A 7,812-nucleotide genomic window follows, 5' to 3' on the forward strand; every position below is an offset into this window, starting at 1 on the left:
TATATATATATATATATATATATATATATATATATATATATATATTGTGGTAAGCTACTATTACCACAATTAACGTATATAAATGAGTAAAAGCAAAACTTAATATATTTATTTATATAGCATTAGTTTTGAAAAGGCGTTAGCATATATATTTACATGTTATTTAAAAGCCTAATATAATATATTTTCTTGCTTGAAAAATGTAAATTTTTTTTTTTGAAAAGATATATATTTACTTGCTTGAAATAAAACGAGAGGTAGTTTTGAATTTAACATCGTCAGCTCGACTTATTATTATGTGTGTGTATATATATATATATATATATATATATATATATATTAAGTAAAAATAACCGTTGAAGCCTGTTTGTCAAAGATTCTGGTGACATAAGATTTCAATCGATGCCTGTTCACTTTGAATTTTCTCCTCCATTTATGTGTTTTATTTCAAAAGCACCATAAGGGGTCACTTCTATTATGATGTACGGTCCTGTCCAGCTTGACTTGAATTTTCCAGGAAATAATCTCAATTGGCTATTGTACAATAGAACTTGATCTCCAAGTTTAAAATCCTTATGGTGGATATGGTTATCATGCCATTTTTTTGTCTTTTCTTTGTACAACTTATCATTTTCATATGCTCCAAGCCTGCATTCATCCAATTCATCAAGCTGCAACAAACGATTTTTACCTGTATCTAATAAATTTAGATTTAATAATTTTATCGCCCAATATGCTTTATGTTTCAATTCCACAGGTAAATGACAAGCTTTTCCAAAAACTAATCTGTAAGGAGATGTGCCTATTGGTGTTTTGAAAGCAGCTCTGTAAGCCCATAAAACATCATCTAATTTTAAAGACTAATCTTTTTGGGATGACCCAATAATTTTTTCTAAAATTCTTTTTAATTCTCTGTTGGATACCTCTACTTGCCCGTTTGTTTGAGCGTGGTATGAAGTTCCTATTTTATGAGTTACTCCATACGTTGACAGAAAACTAGTGAATTGTTTGTTTATAAAATGGGTTCCCTGATCACTTATGATAACTCATGGGGTCCCAAACCTAGAGAAAATATTATTTTTTAGAAAATTACAAACAACACGAGCATCATTTTTCTTAGTAGCTATTGCTTCTACCCATCTTGAAACATAGTCAACAACCACTAAAATATATTCACATCCATTTGATGGAGGAAATGGACCCATAAAATCGATACCCCAAATATCAAATATTTCACAAACAAGAATAGAGTTAAGAGGCATTTCATCCCTTTTTGAAATGTTACCGCTCCGCTGACATTTATCGCATGTGGAAACATAATTTCTTGCATCTTTGAAAAGAGTAGTCCAGAAGAAACCTACTTCAAGTACTTTTGTTGTCGTCCTTCTTCCTCCATAATGACCTCCCACTGCCCTATCATGACAGTGCCTTAAGATGTTGTTCATTTCTATTTCTGGTACACATCTTCTGATTATTTCATCTGCACAAAATTTAAACTAGTAAGGATCTTCCCAATAATAATGTCGTGCATCTTTTTTAAGTTTTTTTCCTTGTTCGTACGAAAAATCTTTTGGGATCCATCCTCCAGCTAAATAATTAGCAATGTCAGCAAACCAAGGTGGCTGATTTATAGCTGATGTGATCGCATAGATATGATCATCAGGAAATTCTTCCTGGATTTCAGATGACTCAGTGGGAGGATTTTCCAAACGTGACAAATGATCAGCTACCTGATTTTCAGATCCTTTTCTATCTTTTATTTCGAGATCAAATTCTTATAAAAGAAGTATCCATCTTAGCAATCTAGGTCTGGCATCCTTTTTTCTTAAGAGATACTTTAAAGCTGCATATCAGTGAATACTGTGACTTTCGCTCCTATTAGATAGGAATGAAATTTTTCAAATGCAAATACTACTGCTAGCAATTCTTTCTCAGTTGTGGCATAATTTCTTTGGGCTTCATAGAGCATTCTAATAGCATAGTATATAGGCCTAAAAATCTTGTCCTTCCTATGTCCTAATACAACTCTAACTGCAGTATCACTTGCATCACACATTATCTCAAAGGGTTTGCTCCAATCAGGGGAAACAACTATTGGAGCATTAGACAATTGTTCCTTCAGAATCTCAAATGCTTTTCTGGAATCATCTGAATATTCAAACTTCACATCTTTCATTAATAGGTTAGTCAAAGGTTTTGAAATTTTTGAAAAATCTTTTATAAACCGTCTGTAAAAACCTGCATGTCATAAGAAACTTCTAATGCCTTTAACAGTAATAGGAGGGTGTAATCCTACTATAAGATCAATTTTTGCTTTATCAACTTGTATTCCTTTAGCAATAATTTTATGACCTAAAATAATTTCCTCTGTTACCATAGAATGATATTTTTCCCAATTAAGAACCAAGTTTGTCTCTCCACATCTTTTAAGTACCAAAGTCAAATAATAAAGACAAACTTCAAATGTCTTACCAAAAAGTGTGAAATCATCCATGAATATTTCAAGAAACTTTTCATTTATATCTGAGAAAACTGCCAACATGCAATGCTGAAATGTAGCAGGAGCATTGCATAGTCCAAATGGCATTTTTCGATAAGCATACATACCTTGGGGAATGTAAATATGGTTTTATCCTAATATTATGGAGCAATTGATATTTCATTGTATCCAAAATATCCATCAAGGAAACAGTAAAATCCATGGCCCGCAATTCTCTCAAGCATTTGATCAATAAAAGGTAGAGAAAAATGATCTTTTCTTGTAACCTTATTAAGTTGTCTATAATCAATACAGACTCTCCATCCTGTGATAGTTCTGGTAGGTATGAGTTAATTATTGCCATTTTTAATCACTGTTATACCTCCCTTCTTTGGTACTACTAGCATAGGACTCACCCAAGGATTGTCATATATTGGATAAATAATACCTGCTGCTAGAAGTTTTATCATTTCATTCTTGATAACTTCTTGCATTTTTGGGTTTAGTTTTCGTTGAGGTTGGACTATTGGTTTATAATTATCTTCCATGAGGATCCTATGTGTGCAAATAGCTGGACTTATTCCGTTGATATCAGCTATAGTCCACCTAATGGATCTTTTGTGTTCTTTTAACACTTCAATTAATTTATTTTCTTATTCTGTAGTCAAAGAGGAGGAAATAATCACTGGACATAATTCATATTCAAGAAAGTCATATTTCAAATGAGATGGAAGTGTTTTGAGTTTAATTTTTAGTTGAACTTCTTTTGATGAGATTTCCTCATTTACTATATTTTTTTCTAGCATTTCCGCTTCTTTTCTGATTGTGGGATCATCATCACTTGTCATACCTGACTTGTCCAAACACCTTTCCAATGAATCAGTAATACTCTAATCATCTTTGTATTCATCTATAAGGTCATCTAGCAAGTCAATATGAAAACAAGAAGATGATGACTCATCCTCGAGAAATTTTATTATTTTTTGCATGTCAAAAATTACTCTTTCTTCATCAACTCGCAGTATTAATAGTCCTTGATGGACATCAATAATCGCTCTTCCTTTTGCGAGAAATGGTCTACCTAGAATTAATGGTACTTCAGGACTTAATTCCTCAATTTTTGAGCTAGATTGTCGGGTATTAGATACCCCCAGGACTCGATTAATGTCATGAACATGAATACAATCCAATTTTAAGAATGTAAATCATGAATCAATAATCTTGTAGTTTTAAAAATGGATTCTTGGACTCTATGGGTGAAAGGAACCCATAGATGAACACCTAACATACCTCAGAAGATGAGTTCTTGAAGGTTCTTGGAGGAATTCTTGAGTTTGTTCTTGATTTCTTTAAGCTAGGGTTTTGCCCTTTGAGAGAGAATATTTTAATGCTTGAGAGAAAGTGAGTAAATAATGACATAATAGGTTAGTTAGGGGTTTAAATCTCGTGTTTAGACAGATTAGGGATGTGAAAAAAAATACCAAATTACCCCTGGGAATAATTAAAAATTCATCACTGAAAATCTCGATTTTAAGCTTTACCGCGACGCGGTGGTATCGCAGTAAGCCACTGGAAACCTGGATGGAACTGAGGAACAAAGAAGTTTACTTGGTCAAAGTTCCCTTGGTCAAAGTTCCAGTCCAGATCCTCGATCCTCAGATTTGTAAATTGAGAAACAAAGAAGTTCCCTTGGTCAAAGTTCTTTGGTGGAATAAGTCCATTAAGGGAGCTACTTAGGAAGCAGAAGCAGATATGCGGACCAAGTATCCTCACCTCTTTTACACAAACATAGATTCAGATTAAGGTAACAGTCTTCCTTAGCTTTGTGTAGTTCCCTATTCAGTTATAGTTACAAACTTGGTATCCATTACCGTTGCATATTAAGTTATGCATTCATGAATCAGTTCAGTCATGTATTTATGCATCAGATATGCATGTTCAGTATAAAAACTTAGCTTATCAGTTATTTCAGTCCTATAATCATGTTTCAGTTGTGCATGGTCAGTGTGTAAACTCAGTCTATCAGTGTTTCTCAACTTAATCAGTCTCATTCGAGGACGAATATTCCCAAAGGGGAGATATTGTAATACCCCGTATTTTCCTAGCTTAATTTAACTCTAAATACATGAGTATTTATATGTAAATTTTCCTAAATACTCAGAATTTTTTGTTTAGAGCTTACCAATACATAGGAAATTCAGTCAGTTTTCCAACGATATAAAGTTCACCCAAATTCAATACCCGGGCGAAGAGATAGAGCCATTTTTCTAAAACAGTGTGCTAAATGGCACATCACCGCATCGCGGAGACCATCCAAATGGCATTCTTTAGTTTCCAATGAAGCTTCTCGATAATGGTGCATTGCGCCAATGTTCCAATTCACAATTGTTATTTTCTAGTGAGAGACGGCGGTCCCACCGCGCCAAGGGCCATTTCCCAGTTGTCAAATTCCAGTGAGGCTCTGCGATGGTACCGCGTCGCGCCATGAGCTAATTTTCCAGCCATCCCTTTTACATTGTTCCAGCCAGGTTTCCAGTGGCTCACTGCGATACCACCGCGTCGCGGTAAAGCTTAAAATCGAGATTTTCAGTGATGAATTTTTAATTATTCCCAGGGGTAATTTGGTATTTTTTTCACATCCCTAATCTGTCTAAACACGAGATTTAAACCCCTAACTAACCTATTATGTCATTATTTACTCACTTTCTCTCAAGCATTAAAACATTCTCTCTCAAAGGGCAAAACCCTAGCTTAAAGAAATCAAGAACAAACTCAAGAATTCCTCCAAGAACCTTCAAGAACTCATCTTCTGAGGTATGTTAGGTGTTCATCTATGGGTTCCTTTCACCCATAGAGTCCAAGAATCCATTTTTAAAACTACAAGATTATTGATTCATGATTTACATGCTTAAAATTGGATTGTATTCATGTTCATGACATTAATTGAGTCCTGGGAGTATCTAATACCCGACAATCTAGCTCAAAAATGGTCTACTTAGAATAAAGTAAACTCTTTATTCCTCAATGTCTTTTTCTCAAAAATGTATAAATACCTCTCACGATTATATTTATGTTTTATTACTAAACTTGATCAATTAAATGCACTCCTCTCGGTTATACAATTTAATCATCAAAATAGTAATATTAAAGACCCAGAAATATATACTTGAACTAAAGCATGCCCTTTTTGTAATAAGTCCCTTTCGGTTACCTTACTTGTTATAACTAATTAATACACTATTCGCCTCTTTCGATTACAAATGAGTGAAATTAATTATAACATAAATTAGATAGATGTCACTAAATAAATATTAACAATCTGTCAATACTTCAATTAACAGTATTATTTCTTCCGTCTCTCTCGATTACAGAATTAATAACATGTTAATTTGAAGTACAAAATAGATAGATTTAATAAATAAAGCAACATCTAACAGTAAAGCTGATAAAATTAAATAGAAAGCTTCAGCTCAAGTATGCGAAAATTTTGAATAATACTTACTGTTATATAGAAATATCAAGATTCATCATCTTCCCAACACAAAAGAAAATTACTCCATACTAGAATAGGTACTACTAACGAAAATATTCTTCTCCATTAAATAAGAAAATAGAAGAAGTATTCAAGAAGAATAATTCCTCTATTTAGTTAAAAGCAGGATCTAGAATAATTTTCAACATTAAATAACTAAGAAGTAGTAAAAGAAAACTTTAAAGAGAATTTTTAAGTAGTTGCTTCAAATATTTCTTTTCTCCGATGCCCTTTCCTTCCTTGTTGAATTCCTATTTATAGGAAATATAAAGTAGGTTTCATGGCTTTGTGGAGACATCAAATGTTGTTACCACTTTAGAGATCATCATTGTTGAGACACTAATTTTTGTTGATGCTTCATTTCATTGTATTTTCATGTTTCCACAATATGACTTTCTTTTTGTTCTCTTATTCTTTCAATATTCCATTCCTGCAAGATTGTTAGTAAATATGGATAATAGATATATATTATTCATGGGTTTATTTAAAATCTTTATTTATTTACATATGAAAATACATGAATAATTTATACTTATCAGTTCTCTATAAGTTGCGCCATATCCAAGATCGATTATGTCCAGGATTATCCAAAGACTACCAATCCAAGATCGATTATGTGCAGGATTATCCAAAGACTACCAATTGATAGATATCTATAAGTCATATTGTATACAAGGTCGGATGATGTGTAGGAATACCTGAGAACTAGCCATTGTAGGGATATCTGTAAACTATCTCTTATCCAAGGTCGGATAATGTGCAGGATTACCTAAGGGCTAGTAATTCAAAGGATATCTATAAGTCGTCTCGTATCCAACATCAAATAATACACAAGACTATTCAAAGATTGACAATTCAAGGGAAATCTATAAGTCATATCGATGCAAAAAGTGCACAAGACTTTCCTGATATCATATGCAAAGAATTATTAGCAATAACCAGAGAGGTTATCAAACAACAAGCATTATAGGTGACCAAAAGGTTGCCGCATCAGCATAAGATTGCATAGTTGTAGGGACCGTTCTACATAAAGTTTCATCGGTGTCCAAAAGGATCACCCCACTTTGAAGACATATTCAACCGACAAATAAGATAATTATGCAACAACCAAGAGAGTTTTTGTGTCTATTATTGCAAGTTATTTCCTTCCAAACATTTACATGAAAGGGACGACTTTATTTTTCAGGCAACAACTCACGTGGAGATATGGTAAAAGATTTCATACCTCTTTCGTGAATTATGTTTAGGACTAACCCTTTTGTTTGAAATATTTTCGAGAGCATCCAAAAGGATGAAAATCTCAAATAAAAACCATAGGTGCTAACGACTCCAGAAAGGACGCAGCACAACGTAGAACTCTTTCTTAGCAGCAAAATGGGACATCGTCTAAAGAGGGACGTCAAACTCTTTGAACGTGAGCTAAAGGATGATCGCCACCACCATCCAACCACACCTCTGTTAGAAGGCATGTAGGAATTTTGGGATATTCTGATTTCAGCTTCACCTTCGAGATATTTCTAAACTCATACCGAGGGTAACTTTCTCTTTCTTTCAAATTCGGGGGACAACACACCTAAAGTTTTGGAAATTATGTCCAGGTAAGTTATTGCCTATGGATGTGAAGGATCCCACATTCATGGTTAAGAGGTTTCAAGCCTCTTTTCTGCAACTCGATCAACTTGTTACCCATCCTGAGCCAAAGATCGTCTAAAATAAAAGACTATCTTTTTTACCGATTGAGTCGAACTACAAACAGTCTTATTCCCTGAGTATCGGGGATATGTAGGTTGGGTTCTATGTA

The sequence above is a fragment of the Capsicum annuum genome, chromosome 9 (genome assembly GCF_002878395.1).
Source record: "Capsicum annuum cultivar UCD-10X-F1 chromosome 9, UCD10Xv1.1, whole genome shotgun sequence".
NCBI lineage: Eukaryota > Viridiplantae > Streptophyta > Magnoliopsida > Solanales > Solanaceae > Capsicum > Capsicum annuum.